At 38.1% G+C, this 22,762-nt stretch overlaps 1 long non-coding RNA gene across 1 annotated transcript; it reads left to right on the forward strand.

Moving 5' to 3' along the window:
* The first annotated feature begins 299 nt into the window (after positions 1-299).
* Positions 300-8,394, forward strand: LOC121901320. Its single transcript, XR_006097244.1, has 3 exons — positions 300-2,509; positions 3,670-3,739; positions 6,026-8,394. It is a non-coding gene; the product is annotated as an uncharacterized LOC121901320 (long non-coding RNA).
* The last annotated feature ends 14,368 nt before the right edge of the window (positions 8,395-22,762 follow it).

The raw sequence follows: 22,762 nt of genomic DNA on the forward strand, positions 1-22,762 counted from the left end.
TTAAGTTATATAAAAATGTTTGTCAGCTTCATGTACTTCACTAAAATCATTAACTTATAAACATTTTATATGAAATTTATTAACTTAAAACTGTGAATACAAATGTATCATAAAAAATCATTTGATAAATTAAATCTTATTAAATCTGTGTAACTTAAAGTCATATCTTAACATTGTGTTTAACAGTTTACAGTTTATGTTATGTATGTTTAAAATTTAAATACTTTTTGTGCAAATTTGTCTTTGAAATAACATCACAATCAATCCACACAAGTTATTTAAGTTACAATAATTAATTAATGTTTCATCTGTTAAAGAATGAAAATTTAAAATGTTAAAATATTCAGTTAACTTAAGTTAACATTAATTGACCCTTGATAAATAACACTGCCGTGCTGTGATGTTAACATCATCACTGTGTGCAGGATGACATGCAAACAGCATCTGTGTTGACAGACTTGCTGCTTCACTGCTGCTTGTCTCATTGTCAGTCAGAGAGTGGAGCCAAACGGTCATCGCCCAGAAGTGACATTAAAAACTGCCCATTTCAAAGCATTTATTTAACAAAAGTTAATATACTTAACAATTTGTTAATAACATAATAATAATTTCATACAGACTGTTGTACTGTGAGAGGCGTAAAATAAATCATATTGTATGTTTTCGCTGCTCTAGTTATTTCCCCACCCATGCTGCTGTCTGGACTGGAGCTTGCCCAGTTCCCATTTTTAAACATAGTGAGCGCACCTCGCAAACTTACAGAAATCATACAGGAACAAATGGCAAGGGGTTCTCTGTCTTGATTGGGGATGAAAGAGGGAGAAATGAAGATGACACAGATAGATATTTTATTCAGGACCTGGAAGTATTTATTCAGCAATCAGCGGTAAAAGGTCATCCGTACGGAACGTTGTTGTGTAAGGAACATGGTTGGTCTATGTTACAATAACTTATTAACTTGTAAGTTATTGTTAGAAGACATAAAATTCATATGTTAGAGTTTTTGCTTGCCTGCTGCTGCTTCTAAGGAGTTTGTAGCTATAACTTAAAAGTTTGCGATGTTGAAATAAATAGCAACTGGGTTAGGCCAAGGTTTACAAACTTTAAGCTAACGTTAGCAAGAGCAGGTCATTTTATGCTAACGTTAGCAGTCTCCAGCTTGTGTGTAACCTCACAGATGCTCAATGTTAATTTTGGCAAACTTAGCTGTTATTAGCTCTGTTAAAACAAATATAAAATTAGCAGAAATGTGTCTAGAGCTTCTAAGGCTTAGGTTGCTTTACTAAATGGATAAAGACAGGAGATTGGAGGAATGAACTCTGAGAGAGGGAAATATAGTGGGATGGTATGTGTGTGTGTGTGTGTGCGTGTGTCAGACCAAGCAAAGCAAGGTGTTGTGTTCGTCCTCTCTCATGATAATGTTAACATCATGTAGTGTATGAGAATGATGATTTTATTGTCTTGGTGCAAAACTGGTCTTGCTATTCAAGACAACATAAACCTAAATTCTCCTTATGTTTGCTGTCGTTGGACTTCATGATTGGTTAGGATTGAGCATTTTGGTTTGGTTTTATTTAAATAAAGTGCACACTGTAGTTTAGCAGAAGTGATAGGCAGTTCAGTTGCATTTCTGATACATTATACCATACATATCATTGAGTAAAATAATATACCAATCCCATATGCTATTTTTTCCTATTTAACATCTATAAAAATGTAAAAGAGTAACTCTTTTGTGCAGTACAAAATAATCACATAGGTTTATATTGGCATATAATGTTGATACAGGTTATTTTTCCAACAACAGAAATATAGAAACTGCCCTTTGCTATAATCTAGCTAAAGCTAATTTAAATCTGCTTGGATTTGATAGTTTGGTTCAGCTGAATTCTCTGGCTCCTCCCTAAAAGCCTATTCTTTCTGTCAGCTGCTTAGCCAACTGAAATACCAGAAAACTGAATTCCTGTAGTCTCAGTTTTTGCCTATCACACATAGCTGGTAGCAGCTTTAACAAGTCTGATAAATGACGTTGGAGAAAAGAGGTTGTACTTGAATAAAAAATGTATTTCTTTACTGTGGCAGTAAACATAATGGACTGAAAATGAATTAATAAAGTTGTTTGAGACATAATGGCTGCATTCCAACACTATAGTAATACATTCTTCAAGATGGGAACCTCTGGGAGGTTTTAAAGTTCCTATTAATACCATTTTTATGCCCATGACGCAAATGATTTATCTGTCTACATATGTACCTGTAGTAACTGTAGTTTTCTGATTGTAAATATATTTTTATTTAACTATTTTGTAAAATGTAACTCGGACAAGTAACTTGTGTACTGCTCCCCCTTTTAGGGAAATCCATCTTCTTACTCAGAAAGTGGATCAATTGAATCAATCAATCATCAATGAAATCAATCAACAAAAAGGTTGAAGAGGTAATTGAGAAGGTTCATGCATGTGGTGGAAGCAGCAGCACAGGCATCACAAAGATTCCCTTTGAGCTGTCGGTAAGTTTGGCCAGTATGAGTCTGTATGATCAACTGATAATCATATTTGTGTCTGAAGTTTTGTTGCCATAAGACACTGAAAGCTTGTCCCTCACAAGGCAAGTGTAACATCTTCACTGTAATAAGTCTACCTGGTTCTTATACAGAAATCTGAAGTAAAACACACATCAGACATCTGTGAATAACTAAACATATTGCCTAAATGTCAGTTTAGTTCTGGATTACTCCTAATTAATTCATTATCATTATCACTGATTTGGAGTGGCTTTTTTGACCACATGGTGAAGATAATGTCCAAAATTAACTCTCTTGTTATCTGGTTTGGTATCCTATTAGCCACTTTGTAAATGTTCCACTTTTTTCACCAGCTGAATCTCAAATCACACTCAATTTTTAAAATGTTTTTGGGGCAGTAGTTGGCGCTATTTTTGACTGTTTTGGTTTACTTCCTCTCTTTCAGTAATTGTACAGCCATGTTTCAGTAATGCACATTTCACTACCTATTTACACCATCCATTTTTGTTGTTGATTTTTAACCTCATTGTTTTGTGTGTGTTGTTTTTCTGTATCATCTTGCTCTTGTTACAACCACTGCCATTATTTCTGGAAACAAGGGTAAGGACAAATATAAAACAATAGGTGTATATCTGTCAAAGGGGTTAAATTGTGGAATAGATGTGACAAGGAATTAAGAATGTGTAGTTCACTTTGCAAATTTTGATATCATTTATACTTACTATTAATAATAATAATAATAATAATAATATTTTAGTTTGGGAGTTCCAAACTAAATTCTCTTTTATTATTAAATGTTAAATGTTTCACTGAATGAATGCCCTTTGCAGACTCTGGTCTGTCAAATTCACAGAAGCCTGGGGGAACAGCTTCAGTGGAAAATCCACATAATCTATAATAGATTATCACATACATTTGTTATGGCACACACTGTGTTTCTTTTAGTTAAATTTTCAACTTTCTATTTGATAGTCTATTTTATCCCACAGTATGTCACTGTGATTTCCTGTCAGCACATAAGCAATATTTTTGATAAAACCTTTGCATTGTGGTATAAAAATTAATATATTTGATTCAATGATTTTCAGTTATATTAATGGAGTGATCTGATTTATTACCAATATTACAAATGCTTATGCTTCCAGGTTCTGGACACTGCATAATGAGGAAGTAAGGAAAACTGTCATCAGGGCAATGGTATGCAGCTCATGAGAAGTAAGCGTTATGAGCGGGGGTGGGGGGCCTTGGGGAAACATTTTGTCCTTCTGATCTCACCAGTTTGAGGCCTATTTCTAAGTTCTCATTTTTAGCTAAGGTTATAGAAAAGATTATAACAGATCAACTGCTTGCTTTTATTCTTTTATTCTTTTTCTTCTTCTTTAAAATAGTAGTTTTGAGAAATACCAATCTGGTTTTAGAAAAAAACATGGTGCTGAAACCACTCTTCTCAAAGTCGTTAATGACTTATTGCTGTTAGCTGTTGCTGGCCATAAACCCATTCTTATTCTCCTGGACCTAAGTGCAGCATTCAATACCACTGACCATGATATTCTCTTGGACTGTCTTCAAAACTGGGTTGTTACCAGTGGCACTCCTCTGAAATGGTTCAGGTCCTACCTAAAGGACAGACACTTCTGCATTGGTATCGCTGATTCTAGGTCAGCTACAACAGGTTTTCACTGAGGGGTACCCCAAGGCTCAGTGCTAGGTCCAATCCATTTATATGCTCCCTCTAGGATACCTCATATACAGACATAATATCAGTTTTCATTTTTATGCAGACAATACTCAGATCTATCTAAATTGTGACCCTGAAAACAACTATCAGAAGAATGCCAACCTGCTTAATTGTCTGAATGACATCCATGTGTGGATGTCTCAAAACTTTCTGCAGTTAAACGCTGATAAGACAGAGATATTAATCATATAGTGCAAACAACCAACTTTGTAACAGTCTTGGTTCACTATCCCATTCAATAACTCAGCATTGCAGAAACCTCGGTGTCATTTTTGATCAAAACCTCACCCTAGATAAACATGTTAATTCAATGTTTCAGTCCTTCTTTTATCAGAAAGAATTCGAGGATTAGACCATTTCTTTCTGCCAAAGATCTGGAAACTGTCATTCACGCTTTTATAACCACTCAATTGGACTACTGTAATTCCCTTCTCTCTGGCATCAGCAAAAAAATCTCTCTCTTGCTTCCAGCTCATCCAAAACTCTGCTGCCAGAATTTTAACTCGATCATTTCACCAATCCTGGCTTCCCTTCACTGGCTATCTGTTGCTTTTTGGAATAGATTTTAAAGGTTTTATTGATTACTTACAAAGCCCTGAGAGGCCTCACCCAAAGCTATCTATCAGATCTCTTATTGCCTTATGTCCCTTCCCGCTCCCTGAGATCATCGGAGGCATCGCTTCTTGTTCCAAGGTCCAGATTGATACACAAAGGGCACAGAGCCTTTGCAGTCAGGGCTCCTAAACTTTGGAATGACCTGCCTGAGGAGATCAGGGCTGCCAACTCTGTCTCAACTTTTAAATCACTGTTAAAAACCCACTTGTTTAAAGTTGCTTGTCAATGATCTTATTATATTTTATAGCATCATTTTACTTTATTTGTGTTTTTATAATGTGCTTATTTTTTATGGCTTTCAGCTAATTAGCGAGTGTTCTGTTTGCTATATAAATAAAGTTATAATAATTATTATTATTATTATAACCCTACAATCTGCTGTCCACAGAGAGAGAAAGAAATGCAGATCTTGTACTGGCAAGATCACTAATAAATTATATTGTGTGAACAGAGCCAATTTTAAGTTGTTGAGGGAATCTCTCTCCTTTTGCTTCCTCTCTCTCTCTCTCTGTGCTGTCTTCTCTCTGATCTCCCTCTCGCTCTTTTTTCTCCCTCTCTTGCTCTCTCACTCTGTTCCCCTCTCTCACTCTCTCTCTTTCTGCCCAGGCTGACAGGACTGTTCTCACTGTTATTTCGTTGGTACCAAGCCTTAGGAGTTCAATTCTCACTGATTTGATGAAAACACTCTACTATTACTGATAATTTGTTCCATTTGTTTTATTATCTATTTCCAGAAGCCTGCAACAGGGCATATGAGAATATCAAGAACCAGTCAAGGATAGACTCTGAGGGCAATAAGGAGGTCATTCAGAGGCCAAAACTCCTTACAAGCCTGAGTGTTTGGGTCACTCAGTTCAGCCAAAAAAGATTATGTGGTGCATCAGCACATTCAGTACAGTTTGAAAATTAAATTAGCTATTTTTTCAAAGTTTAATATTTTTCCTATAAATTCACTTTTTGCACTTGCAACTCCATCACATTAGGTATGGCTGAACTAAGTTGTGCATGGGACAAGAACTGTGGATCATGTCCCCCATATTGTCTTTTGGCTAATGCTGGGGAGTTAACATTGCAAAGCCAGTATGAAAACATCATTTGACCACTGCTACCAGCTCACAACTCTTTTTTTTCTTTCTGTCTTTGAATAGGTGGGGGAAAAGCTTCTTGGATGTGACGACATGAAGGGAGCAGATGCCAGTCTCATGAGTGATGAGAGTGATGGGGACAAAGCTCTATACGAATGTTCACCAAAATGGTGGGCACCATGGCTGATAAGGATTGTAATGTCCTGCCAGAAGGTGCTGGATGGGAGGGACTGAATCTCCGCTCCATCCGTCACCATGTTACGCCAGGACGGTATTCTAAAAGAATAGCTTCTGCATCCATGCAGGAATAAGGATGAGTACTGTGTTCCAGAGAGCGAGGAAGACAGGATGGTTGCAGCTGAAGTTTTACAGCTTGTTATTATTGTTATTGTTCTGCTTTTATTCTCAGTTTTTTACTTATTATTGTTCTTCTACTGTTCTGCCATTATTCTAAGTCTTTTTTAAACTTTTGAAATTGAAAAAAATTGCATATTCATAGATTATGTATTTTTCAATGAGGGAGAATGAATAGGTGTAATTTAAAGGATTTTTTATGATCATAATCTATCAAGTCTCCTTGTAACTGACACAAAATGTAAATCTTACTGTTACTGTCATACAGTTCAGGAGTAAATAGGCTTTAGATTCTAGAAGTGGTCTCAATCCAGACTGATAGCAGGGCAGGAATGAAAGCATTTAATCATATCATGGAATATTCACTACAAGGTTATTAGTCATATATGAAAGCATCCTCCTCTCAATAGACATTTACATATATGAATCAAGATATGTAAGTAAATTTACAAGAAGCTAGTTTTTTGTGTGCTTCAAATAGCTATTGATCAGGATATGAGTCATACACGGTGAGCAACCTCAGTAATTTTCATCAGGTTGTAATTATATTTTTGAGAATCCTACATATATCTATTAGTCATAAAGTTTCCTTCTGTATAATACTTTCTGGTTATGAACATTAAGGCTGACCTAATATGAAGTATATTTACAAAAGAAATGCTATATGTGGCTCATAATAGGACTGCAAGCCATTCAAACAGTACATTAACTCCACATTTTAATAGTATCAAAGTGCTTCCAGCCCGGAGATATAATCCAAACGTCAGTTAAAACCAGGGAGTATAGTAATTTTGATCAGATTTGAATCATATCCTGGAATATCCAAAACACAGCTATTAGTCATATCTCAAAGTTTCCTGCCATGGATACCACACGTATAATGCTTTCCAGATATTAACATATATGGGGTGAGACATTTTGGTAGTATCATGTGATATGCTCACGCCAGAAATGTGATGTGTCTGGCATTCAAAATACAGCACCAGTCATATCAGAGAAATATCTTAACTCCATATTCTGATAGCATCAAAGTGGTCCCAATCCCAATATGATCCAGAAATAAGTCATAAACTTTGAATATCCACAGTCACTTTGATCAGATTTGAATCATATCTATAATTATCCGACAGAAGGTAGGGATTAAAGTTCTCCGTCGTTACGATAGATTTCTGTCAGAATCCATAGAGACCATTTATGAAATCAGAGTAGATCCGAGGAAAAGAGATGTGGTGATGGGGAGTTGTTGAGAGAGAAAGAGAGAGAGGTAACTTCCCATTCATCCTCTATCTCATTTGTGGACTTTGATGTTGTAAAAACCAGATGTTCTTCACTGACACACTCAGGAGCCAGTGGGAATCTCATATCTCAATGTTTCCTGCCATGGATCCCACACGTATAACACTTTCGCGAGATAAGTTATGCTCCAGATATGATCTTACAATGCTGTGGTCGGAGAGTATCTAACACAGATTTCATCATACATGGGTTATAGTTCGAAATATCCGAACAAAACCATCTCTGGATTCTGGGGTATTTTGCACAGTGCCCTACCTTTGGAGTGGTCATAAAGTCTGAATGTGTCCATCCCTCAATTATTTATATTCCTTTAGTCTGTAAGGGTCCCGTGCCGCCAGAGGTGTTCATGGTAGAGGCAGGACACCCAGCACATCAGGCTCTCCTCATGCTCCCCACGCAGCAAAACAGTGGTGGCATTAGGGGTGGAGGAAAAAAGAAAATCGATTCTAAGATGCATCCCACTGCGGACGTGGAAGATTCTGCATCGATTCACAAATGTCAAAAATTGATTTTCTAAATGTTAGTTAATAATGTGATGTTCACAGTATGAAAAGTCAGAACTCAAGCCTATAGGTCTGTAATTTTATACAGGTGTGGTTGACAAAATGTGGAAGTTACGTGGTGATTTGCATAGTTCTGGCATAAAACATGTCGTAATTATTGTTATTCAAAAATGACTTATTAAAGACAAGGACCAAAAAACTTTTTTGAGCCATGTTTGTATTTAAGCCCATGCTTGGCTAAAACTGTTTCTTCAGAAACTAGAAGATGTTACCTTTCAAATGAAGCCTCATACATGCATTTTTGACTTACAGTTCTTCCATCATACGCATTTCAATTTGGGTATGCCAAATAGGCGAAAATTCCAAAAAAAGGGTGGATGTTAAGGGGGTATTGTCAAGTTGGGGTAGCGGGAATGGACCCAAATGCAGAGGCTGGAATGCAGAGTTGAGGAAAATCTCCTTTAATCTTGAAATGGTCAATAACAGAAGAAGGCAAACAGAACTGAACAGAACTAGTAGACCAAAACAAATGATCCAACAAAGACTAAACAGAAAATCAGGGCTTAAAAAGTAACTGAACTAATGCGGAGATGAGGTGCAGGTGGGGAGATGAGTGGAGAACTCAGGAGAGGGGAGGGAACAGACAGGGAGCCGATTGGCTGGGGAAACACAGGGAGCAGGGCAGGGCTGATGAGGCTAACACAGGGCAGGTGTAGGGAAAACAGGGCAGGGCAGGGCTAATGAGCCCAAATGCAGGGCAAGTGTGGAGGAGTACATGAACACACAAGGGAAACACAGAGCAACAGAAAACCAAAACCCAGAAAATACAATACTCTAAATCATAACCCAGCATAAATCAAACCATCCCAGCATTACATAAACTTAAGCACACAACACCATAAACTAACTAATAATGCAGTCCTCTAAACCCACCACCCAAATCATAAGCAAAACCATATGACCAGAAGGACTGACAACAGAAGTGAAACACAGGAAACTCTAAAGAACACAAAAAGTTCATTCAAGATGTGACAGGTATAGAATTGTGACTTAAAAATAATTGTATTGGAAAGACATAATTTACCCTTCTTAGCCTTCCTAGTAAGATGCTCTTGTTTCTGGCTAGTGTCTGACAAGTGAATTCAGATTTACTTGAGAGGATAGTTCTCCTGATCAATAAAAACAGGATACTAACATGAAATGTGGTTTTACAGGTAGCCAGAATCATTTGGAAAGCATGATAGCAATGATAGTGTGATATGGACAGTACAGGGTTAGTTAGCAGCTCTGTTATAAACTAACTGCAATTTTTTTTAACCTTCATTTTGGCTGTTAACCTGGCTTCTCTAACCAGTTAATTGGACATAAAACAATGACAATGGCATAATTGCAAACTGCAAACTAGTATGGCTCCAGATCCAAAAACAATAGGTGTGGGTTTGTATAAGGTTATTTTTACATACTCAATCACGCACCTTTTCCAGCTCCTTGTTTAAAATATTGGAATCAAAGCTTCAGTTTCACAAACCTTTGCACTGGTGCTCTAGTTGCTGCAGTCTTGTTACTTTAACACGTGTGCTTGTTGGTTGGTTGTTCAATTTCACAGCATCTTTTCCCCTAACACTAAATGCATTCATAACTTTGTGTCAAAGAAAAAAGAACTAGTGGAAGAGAAAAATGGGCTATTCTGCCAGAGGGTCACCCCAGAGGTCCTGTCCTCAGGAGAAAAAAAGGCCTAATTGATCCTGGCCCTCCTTCCCCAATGCCAACTAACTATCCAAACAAGCCAAACAAATTCTGAGTCTACTGCAGTACACAGTGTTCCACAAAGCCAGAATCTGTGCTCCAAACATGATCTTAATGCTGATACAGATGTGCACATTCACTGAGAGATGCATGCTCTCCAGAACATCTGCTCTTAATTGTTCAGTTTCTCTGTTGCTGTCAAAAGTAGGGGTGTAACGGTAGGTGTATTCATCCCAAACCATTCAGTACAGGATGTCTGGTTCGGTACATGACTTTCTTCAGTTCGGCATGTTCCGTGACCTAAACTATTACTGTCAAAATAGTTTAATAATTCACTTACTCTGATGTGCTGAACAATAATTCTAGCGTGCAAGTTTCACCTGGAACATTTTGGCAGTGCACCACTTAGCTGTAGCATGCTCATAAGTGTATGCTAGCTCATGAGTGTAAGGTAGCATGGTTACATTGGTTACTGTGCAGTGTTGCTGCCATCAGAATGACAAACAAGAGACCTATAACACTGACCAAGTACAACACTGTTATTAAGATATCCTCCATTAGCTCCGTAGTGAAACAGTACCGCATCTCCTTGTCCCCCTCCCTTCTCTGTGACAGTTGGCTTTTCACTCCGCCTTTGAATGAAGCTGTAAACTATCAAGACATTTGATTTCTGATGTAGTCAGAAAATATGTTGTAAGAACCAGTTCTGAGAGAGAAAGACGTCTATCTTTCTTTTTTTCTCTGCTGCACTGAAATCATACCGAACCCTGAATTTTGTGTACCATTACACCCCTTGTCAAAAGCAAACTGGGGTGAACCATAAGACAACTGATCCATGGAAACTTAATGGAAAACAGAAGGTATCATGAGATTTCTTAATGGTTATGTATCTTACACCAGTAGAAGGTGTGAAAACAAGTCGATTTAAGAATCTTCCAGTGAGAAAATTAAAATTACCACCCCAATGTCCAGTTTTAATAAATATCTTTGTAACTCATCCATTGCTAGCAGACAAACTCTGTCCCTCATGCCAGCCAACAATTACAGCTAATTGAAGGAGTCAAAAGTAAGCTATTATGAAGAAGCAGCATCAGGATGAAAAACACTGACATTTAGTGGTTAAAAAAACACATGAAATAATGTGGTACAATCAGTAGTGGATTTACAATCACTTGTGTCTCAGTTTTATTGGAAATGGGTGGCGATTATGGAGATTCACTGTCTGCTGGATACAAGAACTACTCTGATTTTGAACCCTGTTTCTGTCATCCTCCAGCATGTTGTCAAGTCAAAAGGTTCTGGAGAATGCTCTGATTATGATTAATCAAGCAGATACGATGATCATCAGTGTCTGGTGTTTTGGGGAATCTTCTCTACAGTGTGTGGTGGTATAACTGAGTCAGAGGAGTTTTAAGAATACAAACAGTCTGGAGGAGCGGATGAAAATACAAGGCAAACAAAACAGTTCACAAGGAGCATGCAAGAAATTGAACCAGTTTTATGTTATATGCACCACATCTATTGACCAGACAGAGCAAGAGACAGGCAGTCTGCCCAAGTCTAAAGCAGCAACAAAATATATACTACTCAGTGAAGTTTACATATCAAAATATGGCCAAAAGTATGTGGACACCCGCACACTACAGCCATATGTGATTGTTAACCTGCTGCTATAACAGCCTCCACTCTTCTGGGAGGGCTTTCCACAAGATTATGACCCCATTTACACTTAGTCACTGTCTTCATGTGTTTTGGGCAGATCAGATAGCTATCCGATCTTAAAAAAGCTAAGTGTAAATGCATCTAAGAAGCACTCAAGAGCTAGTTATACAAAAGTTACAATAAAATTAGCCAAAAGGAAAAAATGCCTCCATTGATTTCAGTACATACAGAAGTCTCACTGAGCTGTTATCTGAGCCCTGATCCGTTTGTCTATCGAATGTTCTGTATGGATGAGGAAGCACTGTGAGTGAAAACCTGTGAAGACAATAAAACTCTTGCCTCGCTCTTCATAAATGCGATTCATCAATGTGTTTGTATTAGTTTATGGATAGTTGTTAGCTAGCTAGCTGTTATTGCTAACCATTTATTGTAACTTTGCTAAAAAAAAAGAGGAAAGGGTATTCTTCTTCCCTTGTATATGGCAGTTAACAACAGCTTCAGGTGCATTACCTCCACCCTCTGGACTGGAGTAGGCCTGACCCGTATTGCATGTAGTCGGGAAAACCAAGAAGGAATGCAATTTGATTTGTGATCTGACCAAGAGAGACACATACTGTATATGTGGCTAGGTGTAACCGAAAGTGTATTAAATTGCATCTGGATTTAATCCAAACACAAGTAACATGCAATATATTGTAAATGAGCTAACATCAGTATTAAGTAAAGTGTCTCAAAAATTTTTTATTCAATTAAACTGTGTTGTTCTGGGGACCGGTGGATAAAAATATAACTGATAACACAGTTAACTATGGGAACTTACTGTATTGTCCTGTTAACAACTGAGCTAGCTAGCTTGGAAAGCAATTGTGACTGACATTTTCTCTGCTGGCTAGCACGGTGAGTTAGCTTGCTGGTTACAATAGTTCACTAACTAGCACAAATGTCTGGTGTGACAACCAAGCCTTTAAACTAGCCCGTCTTGACTGGTACTCCAGCAAAAAGCAATGTTCCAATGTGAGTGAAGAGATAAGGTATTACCATACCAGGAAGTCTCCTGGTATTTTCACTCCCATTGAATGATTGACTGGTTGTTGGTAAGTGAAGGCTTGTTATAGCCTGATATTGTGTCTACAGGACTGATGATGGTTTCTTTACTAAAACTGTTTCTGTTTGTGCACTTTTTCTTTTAGCACCTTTGTTATATACTGATAATATATTGATGTTTCAAACTGCTATAATGAAAACCTTTAAGGTGGAACTGATTATTATTAATTAGCAGGATTTCTCTGGTTTAAGAGAATAGGACAGAAAAAAACATTTTTTATACAACATGGACCTTTAACTGACCCAGATTTGACTGCACTGTTTTATCCATAGACCCAGAATTCTTCACCATCATGAACTACAGAGAACAGAAATATACATCTCACGCATACACACAAAGAACAGCAGCTTTAAAAATCCCCATAGCATGACAGTGCCTTCATTCAAACAAAGTCTCTGACCTTGCTACGAACTCTTTCTTTATGCATGTGTGTGTGGCAACAGATGACAAGTGAGTAGGACTTTGATGTTTCATCTGTTATATACTGCCATGTAGTTGCAGCATCCAAAGTCTGACCAAGATCATTTTTTTACATCATCTCCTCCTCTGTTCCCATCAGTCCAGTCTGTCCACTATTATTCATCTAATACATATGTATGGATGTTTAAAATGTCACCAACTGTGAAAAGAATGAGCTCATTATATGCTGATTGAAGAGTGCGAGTGTTGGAACAACAGAAACAGTATTACCAAGCTGGCATAATATAACGTCATTCTTCATGGTATGTTTGTTTGTCTGTAGAAGTTAGCATCAACACATGAAAATGAACAATGTATGTCTGTGGATGTATATACTGTGCATGTGTTTCTGTAATTATATGCTTTCAATAAAATAAAAAATTACAAGCAAAAATGTGTGATGGTACACTGTCTGCATTTATTCAGCTTGTATCTAATCATTAGCTCAGTTCCAGTGCATCGTATGTCATATTGAAATCAGATTCTTATTCTCAGATTCTTAACTTATTTTGCCAAGACACATTTGTAGAGATGCTGAAAAAAATACAGTTCAGAAAATCTCTCACCATAGAGAAATCTATATATAAGGAAAAGTTGCTTTTCTGCATGTTTTTATTTGTATTTAACTCTGCCTGCTACACACAGACCCCTTCTCTCCATTTAGGCTACTTTGTTCTTTCCAGCTAGAAAGCTCTACGTAGTATCAGTGGAGCTCGTAGAGCTCAGTGGCAGCTGTTGAAGTTGTGTAGAACAAAAAAAAAAAACTCTAACTCTAAGTCTAAGTCACTCTAAGTCACTCTTATAAAAGTGACTTAGTGACTCTTAAAAGTGACTTTTATCAGCAGTTTTAACTATAACCCACAAGTCTTTTACTAATATCTGTAGCTAAATTATTGTATTTGTCAAAACAAATTTGCAGCACTGAAATGTGTCCTACGAACAGGGGATGGACATATTTTCTTGTTCAATATTGCTGTTAAATGCAATATAGTGTTAAATTACGATAGTTGTAGATAGCTACTGATAAGAGGACAGTTTGATCATAAACATAGAAGCCAAAGCAGATAATAAGGAGACTGCTAGGCTACTTGGTATGGTGTGAAGATTAACACATGCAATGTGAAACTTCCCCCACAAAAAATGGACTGCATGACACCACTGTCACTTGGAGTAACAAAAGAATAATCACAACAGACAGACACAGTTGATGACTAGCTGTGAACATAAAGGAACATTTAGCAGCTACAGAGCCAGATATTTCCCTCAGAAGTTTTGAGACCAAAAGCAGAGCTAATGGAGGCTGAACACTGAACTTATATTCATCAGGTGGCCAGAAACACAACTCCAAATGATTGCTGAATAAGCAACTGTTTGATAAAACATTCACCTTATCAACTTAATCACTTAAAGGTGATGTCATGTTGTGTTTGCAGCTTGTTTTTGTTGCCCCAAAGTGGCCAAAAGGAAAGTTATCACAGGTTTTAATAATAAAGAATGTTTGCTTACTTACAATTATATACAACTTGATAAGCCATCACACATTGTGCAGAGGAAATCATGAATGTTTTCATTGCACTCTGGGTAAATATGACTATTGAGTGTAAATTGTTGCTCACTAAGCTCTTAAAGGGAAGTGCTGGCCAAAAATGAACAAACAACTGTTGTTTACTGAGACCTTTTTGAGTTCAAAATAGCCCCAATCTTACACTCAAAGTGCAACATTGCTTTCCTCAAAATACCATGTTTCCCTAAACCTTAACAAAGTACTTACATTAACCTAAACTATGATCTTTTCCTGAAGCTAACCAAGTGGTTTTTGTGCATAAACCTAACCAGGGAATTGCGTTGTCAAAACATAAAGCATAGGCTATTAATGTGTAATGTGTAACGGGTTTTGAAGACACAGACATGAGGTCACTACAGACGAGATGCAACATAGAATTTCAGTCATGTACAAACCTAATGAACACTTTGTATTATGTTTCATCCAGTTTGTCACCAAACAAAATGTGTTGACTTCTCGAGGGGTTCCCAGAATGCTAGGAGCAGGTTTGTGAACTTGTTGCTATATAACAGATGTATGGGCTTTTAAATGCAACATTTGCTCAAAATGAAAAATACTCTCTGGCTGCATTGCAATCTTCTGAGGTGTAAATCACCCCCTACCCCCAATATTCTTAGCCACAGGAAAACTAAAGAAAAAAAAAACACCACAAAAAAAATTAATTTGGGTGGGTTGTGGATTCTTCTCCTTTTTACCATTAGAGGTTTTTTCTGTGTCTACGTGCATGGTTGTACGATGGTGCAAAACATACTGTACACTGAGCTCAGAAGTTAGCAACTCTTCCTTTTTTTGCAGATCAAAGGGATTATTTGCTGAAAAAAAAAGACTCACAGAGGAGGGAGTCCACTTAAGCTTTTTATTTCATTTTGTTTCAGTTTACCACTCAATCTATCTATCCCACAATCCCCCACATGCCTCCTAACCATAATCCCTTTGAAGGTCTGCCAATCATTCTCTCTTGCTCTCGCTCCCCTGTTTGCAATAGCTGTCTAAATCTTAATCTGCCTCCCCTCCCTCTGCCACCTCTCTCTCACTGAAGTGAACAGGGAAGCTAAACCCTGCACTCCTTCTACCTGTTGTTCTGTAATCTACCTTCCACATCTCCACTCCAACATTATCTCTGATTCACACTCAGTCCCCCTCACACACACACACTCCCTTCCTCTCTCAGTCTTTTCCCACAAGATATTTTCTGTACGAATATCCACCTACTCATACAAGATATGAGCATCGCAGCAGCTTTGTGCACATCTCAATGGCAAGATGGCTTGTCTCCTATCCCTCATAAAGCTGATGATACATGGGAGGATTTTTTGTGGCAGTGTGAAATGGCAGTATTGTCTGAAGCAGGGGAGGGCTTAGTGAAAAACAAAAACATATTGGTCATAGTGGTCAGTCAAGTCAGCCCTATCCACTGCATCAACATGTTGGAGTTAAGCTTTATAAAGTTTAACTCCATGCTTTGCTAGTGTTGTAAGTCAGATTGAAAGGTAGCATGGAGCAGGATGAGGAGGACAAGTCATGAAGGTGGAATCAACACTAGAGGAAAAACCAGACAGCCATTTAGATAGATAGATAGATAGATAGATAGATAGATAGATAGATAGATAGATAGATTGAGTGAATATACATATCATCAAGGGAAAATAAATAAATGTATATCTATAGAGAAATAAACACAACAAATATACAACATAAACACAATATAAATAATATACTAGAATACATTAAACATATAATAAAATATAAAATAGAACCATAGGATAACATATTATATACATTAGATGAGTATACAAAGTGCAAGCTTTGGACAGGAAATATTTCCTGTGTTGGTCCTTGTGACAGTGAAGCTGAACCAGTCTGTTAGAGAGAGTGCTCTGCTGTCTGTCCAGTAGGTGGTGGAGAGGGTGGTCAGGATTTTCCATAACTTCAAAGGTGTCTTTTTTGCAGCCGGTTACAGAGCCAGCCTTCTTATCAGTTTATTAAGTCTGGTGGTGTCATCGGCTCCAATGCTGCTCCCCCAGCAGACTACAGCGAAGTAGAGTACACCGGCCAGAACAGACTGGTAAAAGATTTCAAACAAGCTGCGGTCTCTCTGTCAGACGGTAATCCAGGAAATGGTGGACATGTCTACCCTCATTGCTTGCAACTTCTCTCTCTGTAGCAGAGGCTGGATGGGGTTGAATGCACTGGAGAAATCAAAAGAATGTGCTTCTCTCAGTGCAACCTCTTCCATCCAGATGCAAGTGAACTGGCTGCAGCAGGTAGAAGATGGCATCGTCCACTCCCAGATGAGGTTGGTAGGCAAACTGCAGAAGGTCCAGTGATGATTTCAGCTGCGGTCTAAGGTGGGCCAAGAGCAGCCTTTCCAGCACCTTCATCACATGAGATGATGGCAACTGGTTGATAGCCGTTGAGGCCAAATGGAGTCGTCTTCTTGGGAACAGGGAACAGGAACCAGGCAGGCTGTCTTCCACAGCACCGGTATCTTCTCCTGCTTCAGGCTCAGGTTGAAGAGGTGTTGCAGAATAGCAGATAGCTGGTTGGCACAGGTCCTCAGAACCCTGGGGCTGATACCGTCTGGGCCTGCAGCCTTGCCTTCGAGTCTCTCCAGCTGTCTCCCAACCTGGCCAGTAGACACAGTCACAGGGGAGGGTGCTTGTCATCTCAGCAGAGGAAAGGCACTTCAAAGGTGAGGGTTTGGGTCCAAGGAGCTCAGCAGGGGGGATTGAGAGGGGAAGGGTGAAAGCAATGGGGAGAGTGGGAGTGTGAGGAGGTCTGGATGTGTGGTGGTGTGGTATATGTTGAGACAGAAAATGCTGCACTCACAGTATTCCCTCTGTGTCAGCGAATTATTATCCCTGAGTCAAGATTTGTTTTCTATGTGTATTCACTCCTCTTTAGGCATGAAGTTTTTTTTTATGTTAAAATTTTGTTACTGTTTACTTGTAATGTTATACTCTTTTGGGTTTGTTTTTTTTTTTTACATATTTTTTTAAATATGTTATTGATGTGTCCACTCAGCATGCATTTACATGTATTTCAATGTATGTGTAATAATACTATATATATATATATATATGTATATATATATATATATATATATATATATATATATATATATATATATATATATATATATATATATATATATATATATATATATATATGTTAACATTACATGAAAATTTTGACAATGAAATATAGATAGATCAAGAGTCACTCATAGTGGTAAACCCTATCTTACCTCAGGATCACTTTTGCAGCCCATGATGGATGATAAATGGACCTATAAGTGTTTATTGCAAAAATATTCTGGAATCAAACAGTCTATATGGTCTTAATTATAAATCAATGTTTGGAATACAACATAAAACTGACGGGGAATTAATTTGAACTCAAAGCTGCATCACATTCATAAATGAAGAGCTTTACTGAATGAGAAGTCAGTATTTTGTGTGTTTCATATATGTAAATCATAACTGAAACTATCTGACCAATTTACTGCTGTGCACACATCCCACAGTATTGACCCTTGTATGGAAATATCTCATCATTTTATAGCAAATTAAGACTTTTTGTAGATGTTTGTTGAATGTAGGTGATGTCATGAAACACTATAAATTAGACCATTACAATTTGAGCATTTAAACATGTCTCTCTATCAGCTGATCACTGGGCTGGTTCTGAATTGGTCTCTGTCTCTTTTCGTCCTTTAAATCTTCAATCAGTCGCACCTTCTGTACACTCCTTCATGTTTCTGTCTTCAATTTTTGCATTTGTGAGTTCCTCCTTCAGTTATGTCTCCTCTCTTCTCACTCCTTCATTCTCTGCCAATGTAAAGTCTCACTTTCAAAAATTTCTTTGCATCACGTTAATTACAGCAATTAGCATAATAATGTGTAATGTATTGAACTAACAAGCTACATAAAAGCAACAACAAGCTGCTAAACTGGACGTTAAAAAGGGCACCTAAACAGCCACTCACTCCACGGTCTTTTGTTTGATAGACTGTGATGCAGTATGTTTCACATAATGTCATGTGTCTCCTCTGACCTCTGGCTCAGTCGTTTGCTCTGTGAAAGTGGCTCCTGCGGTGTTTACAGCCTGTGTGTTGTAACTCCCGCGTTGCTCGACTGGTTGGTGAGTGGACGGTCGCTCTGTGTTAACAGGATACAATGGTGCTGATATGAGGGTATGAGGATTCAAGCAGGGAACAAAGCAAGCAAACCTATAATTTGCAGATGAAACTGCGGTAGGGAGAACAGTCCAAACACACTAGCAGATGTAAAGTGATGCACAATTCAACATGATGTGAAAGAATGCATGAGCGCTATTTCAGAATTTGGCCTCCAGCCTCCAGCTACTACCTTGGTGGTCATCCAATGTGATTGTATAGCTTCACTGATAAAGGCCTTGGGATGCTGATTATCTATATTTCTTGCTAGAGGGAGGTCTACATCTGAAGGGACTGACTACAACACTCCACATACTGTAAAAGTGGTTCTGTTGAGGAAACAAACTGAACAGAACAGGGCATTTCTTTGGTATTGGTGTCATTTCTTGAACAACTTTTTAATAATTAACTTATATTTTACTGTAATCCTTTGTCTTTAAAAATCCACCTTCCTCTTGGCAGTTTCTTACTAACCAAACAGCTTAGTAACAGAAACGTTCAGTATATGGTCAGGAGGGTGATTCCTAAGTGGACCAAATAAAATAAACAATAAAAGGAGCTGCACTGGTGGAGACGTGTTGCTTCAGGTACCTGTGAGGCATGAAATACAATCCAAGAAGTCCAGTTTGAGCAACAGATTTGTGAATTTGAAGGCTTATCAGATGTCAAAACACTACACGACTGTTTATAATAGCCAGAGGCAGGATTTTTTAATCTTTTGTCACAATGACAGCAGGGTAAAGAGTAGAAATACAGTAGAGTTACTGTACTTACTGCTCTCCGCTTCTGACTGAAGCAGCTCCCTGTAGCCAACAGTTTATCTTTAGCAGACCCTCACAATGTGAAGGTGGAACATTTACCAAATGAATTTTTAGTGATAGGCATTTAAATTCAAAACTAAGCCTGTGACTCATCATTATGCCATCTGTTGGCATGAATAAACAATGTAAAGGAGACCAGCGGTTCATCTATTCATTCACAGAGGACCACAAAGCAGCTGATTTGAGGTAGTGTCTGTCATAAACAATATTCCATCAATGACAATCATTATGTTTACGATGGAGGTCACTAAATTGACAAAATTAGGAGAGACAGATGAATGAAGAGGACAGACTCATTAGTTGGAGAAATAGGATAAATACAAACACAGGACAGCAGTTGGATGAGGCGACAAAATCCCCTGCTCAACTGAAATATGTAATTTGGCTTTTTAGAAATTTCAGGTCACGTTTGTGTGTGTGCTTTCATTCTATCTCTCTCTCTCTCTCTCTCTCTCCTCTTCTCTCTGTCTGCCTCTTTTTTGATTTTGATGTTTTGATTTCATCGACCATGAAAAAGTGTGCAGTATTTTCATTTCCCATCAAGTATGTGACAGTAATCCATGCTTGCTTCAGTGTGTAATGAGAGGTGACGGAGTAAATATCACACATACACACACACACACACACACAGAATGCAGGAATGTCGAGCAGGATCTCTCTGTGGTAGAGAAGGGCAGCACTGGATTCATATTAGTTACAATAGATTCTAACTGCAACTCAGAGTCACAGCCAGAAATAACAGAGTTGCAAAGTGTTAGGAGCTATTTCGGCCGCCCCTGGTTCTGGAAGTGAATAATCCATTTTTCCCATAGACAACATCACATGACCAGAGCTGCTGCGGTTACCGTGGTATCACAATCATGTCATGCCCACCGCAGAGTCAAGCCGATCACCGCTGAGTGAGTGACTCAAATGATGGGACATTAGTTATGCTCTCAAGCTTGACGTAAAGAATGATGTGCCTGCTGAATCCCGCCAATATTCCTGCAGCAGTCGGCCTCTTAATGACAACACTAGAGAGACATTTAGACCATAGAGCTTATAAAGAATAGACTACAGGAATAAATGATTCAAAAAGTTTACCATGTAAGTCCAAATGTAAGACTGCTGTATGTAAAGTACTGCTGTGAAAACCAACTCCTACACCTAAACAACCTCATGGGTTAGAGATATTGAAAAGATCTGAGGCAGCCCCAAGAGAGGCTCATAAATTTAAAAAGCTTTTAATATTTCATGGCTACTTAGTCATTGTTAAAACATGCCTATGCGTTTCAGCCATTAAGGCCTACATCAGGGCAAGTACAAGATAGTTGCCTTTAGGCTGCTTCTTATATATGTTGGCAAGTAATCACATGATCAGTATGGACAGGTAGTAGTCACATGATGAATGTAGACAGGTGAAGTCACATGACAGACATAGTTCAGCAGAAGAAACCACATATCAAAGCATTTAAATAGTATAATGTATAGGAACCAATTATGTTAAAATGTCTGAGGGTTTTTTTTAATGGCGGTTACCACAATGGTTTGAATGGCTTAGCTAATTTGTGTGGTAAGGAAAAAATCAATACTGCGGCAGCTCTATACGTGACTCACAGTTTGAGCACTTTTACAGCTTAGATCAACATGAAACTCTCACTTTTAAATCATAATTTCAAAAAATCAACAGCTTCATTAGAAAATGCATAATTTTCCATTTGCCCGAGTCAGTCTGCTTAAACATGTCGACCTGTGATCAAATGTGCTTGCTGCTTGCATCATCTTGGCTGCTTGCCAAACAAGCGGTGTGGTGTGAGACTCAAGTCATATCTGTGATGGAGACCAGACAGAAAGCTATGTTTTTAAGTCTCTCTGTGTTCAGCTCTCAGTACTTTTGTTGCTTCTAAGTGAATCTCTGTGGTTTGACCTTTAGTTTATCTCCTGCGTTCCTGTTTGGAGTTTCAGATATCTGCCTTATTTTACTGTTTCACTATTGTTTCAGGCCTATCAGAGCCTGCTGATGAAAACCCAACATTTCCTACTGCTGCTGCTTCATATTAAAAGCTTCCCGCTGACAAATTAACAGGACGCTTTTATTGTGAAGTACTTAGAGGAAATGAAATGTGTTTATCACTGAATTAGCAGAGCTTTATTAGTGGTGCTATCCTTCAATAAAAAACAGGTCGACACAACAACATATGGAGATATTTGGAGCTATTTGGTCAGCAGAATACTGCAGGGAGGAATAGTGCAAGCAGAAACAGCCACAGTTAGATGTTAGATAAAGAGCTGCAGACAACAGACTCTTACTGCATTTTCTTCAAACCAGCACACCTCCAACAAGTAAACAACTTCTTTTATCTTGCCAGTGGAAAAACACTGGCAAGACATTTTGACATGGCTCAGCATGACTACTCCAAATGACCTACATGCATTTGTCTGTGTTCACTCTTTAATGAACTTGCAGCCTCTCCAGGGTGTTCCCTCACCTTTTTCTCAATGCATGTTTATTGACAATCTTAAAGACATCAAGGGAGTTTTATGTCAAATTTCATTCCATTTGATGAATTTTGGAAAAATAAAAAATACATTAAAAAAGTGTTAGAAAGCATTCATTTGCTGTCAGCAGCTTCCAGTATTTCCCTCCTTGCTAAATCTGTAAAGATTTAATGGAGGGCAGAACTGTCTCTCTCAGCTCCATCCTTGCTGGAGAGTTATGAATCTCTCACTGACACTCCCACAACAGCCAAGAAGCTGCCTTGTGGCTTTGCAAAGGCAATATCATGGTCTGTGAAGGTTCACTGAGATGTGATTACTGCTGGCTGAAGAACCTAACATGATATTTTGCCAGGATTCATCTGCTGATAGTAAGACCAGCTTTGGTTGAAACATCTGCAAAGTAAAGAAAGTCTTATAGTGTCTCCATGTGCCAGTACCTCTTATTAGTTATTAGATTCAAATGATTATCTGAGATTCTATATGCAGCTGCAGTATCTTTTATATAAAGTGAACATATTATAATTAACTGGCACTGGCACTACTGTTGTCAGGCATGTCACATTTCATTTGAATTTATTTAATCCTCTGTATGCATAGAGTCTAGCAGGCATGCTGAATGCCTACAAATGAACATC

This window comes from Thunnus maccoyii, chromosome 8 (assembly GCF_910596095.1).
Source record: "Thunnus maccoyii chromosome 8, fThuMac1.1, whole genome shotgun sequence".
NCBI lineage: Eukaryota > Metazoa > Chordata > Actinopteri > Scombriformes > Scombridae > Thunnus > Thunnus maccoyii.